This window comes from Rana temporaria, chromosome 13 (genome assembly GCF_905171775.1).
Source record: "Rana temporaria chromosome 13, aRanTem1.1, whole genome shotgun sequence".
NCBI classification, from domain to species: Eukaryota; Metazoa; Chordata; class Amphibia; order Anura; family Ranidae; genus Rana; species Rana temporaria.
Genome location: NC_053501.1, coordinates 54227760 through 54228478, shown reverse-complemented (window position 1 = coordinate 54228478; position 719 = coordinate 54227760).

Genomic DNA, 719 nt, shown 5'->3' with positions numbered 1-719 from the left:
CACCCCTGGTTTAAAACAAAGCATATTCATGTGTTAGAATAGCCCAGTCAAAGTAAAGACCTAAATCCAAAAGAGAATCTGTGGCAAGACTTGAAAATTGCTGTTCACAGACGCTCTCCAACCAATCTGACAGAGCTTGAGCTATTTTGTAAAGAAGAATGGGCAAAAATTCCACTCTCTAGATGTGCAAAGCTGGTAGAGACAAATCCAAATAGACTTGCAGCTGTAAATGAAGTGAAATGTGGTTCTACAAAGTATGGAGTCGGGGGGCTGAATACAAATGCACGCCACACTTTTCACATATTTATTGGTAAAAAATGTTGAAAACCGTTTATCATTTTCCTTCCACTTCATAATTATGTGCCACTGTATGTTGGTCTATTACAGAAAATCCCAATAAAATTAATTTACATTTTTGGTTGTAACATGACAAAATGTGGAAAATTTCAAGGGGAATAAATACTTTTTCAAGGTACTGTATTTGAGCACCAACTATGAGCCAGTCTAAAAACTAGAAAGGGCCACTGACCTGCCATTTTCAATCGGGAAAAAATCAACAGTACATAACAAATGAATGAAATTGGCGTCTAGATGATGACATTCATACCACACGATATGGTCATATTTTGACGTGTTTTTGTTAGTCTGACTCTTGCACTTTCCTTATGACATAAAAGCAAAGAAAAAACTGAACCAGAACAAAAAAAAAAAAAAAAAAG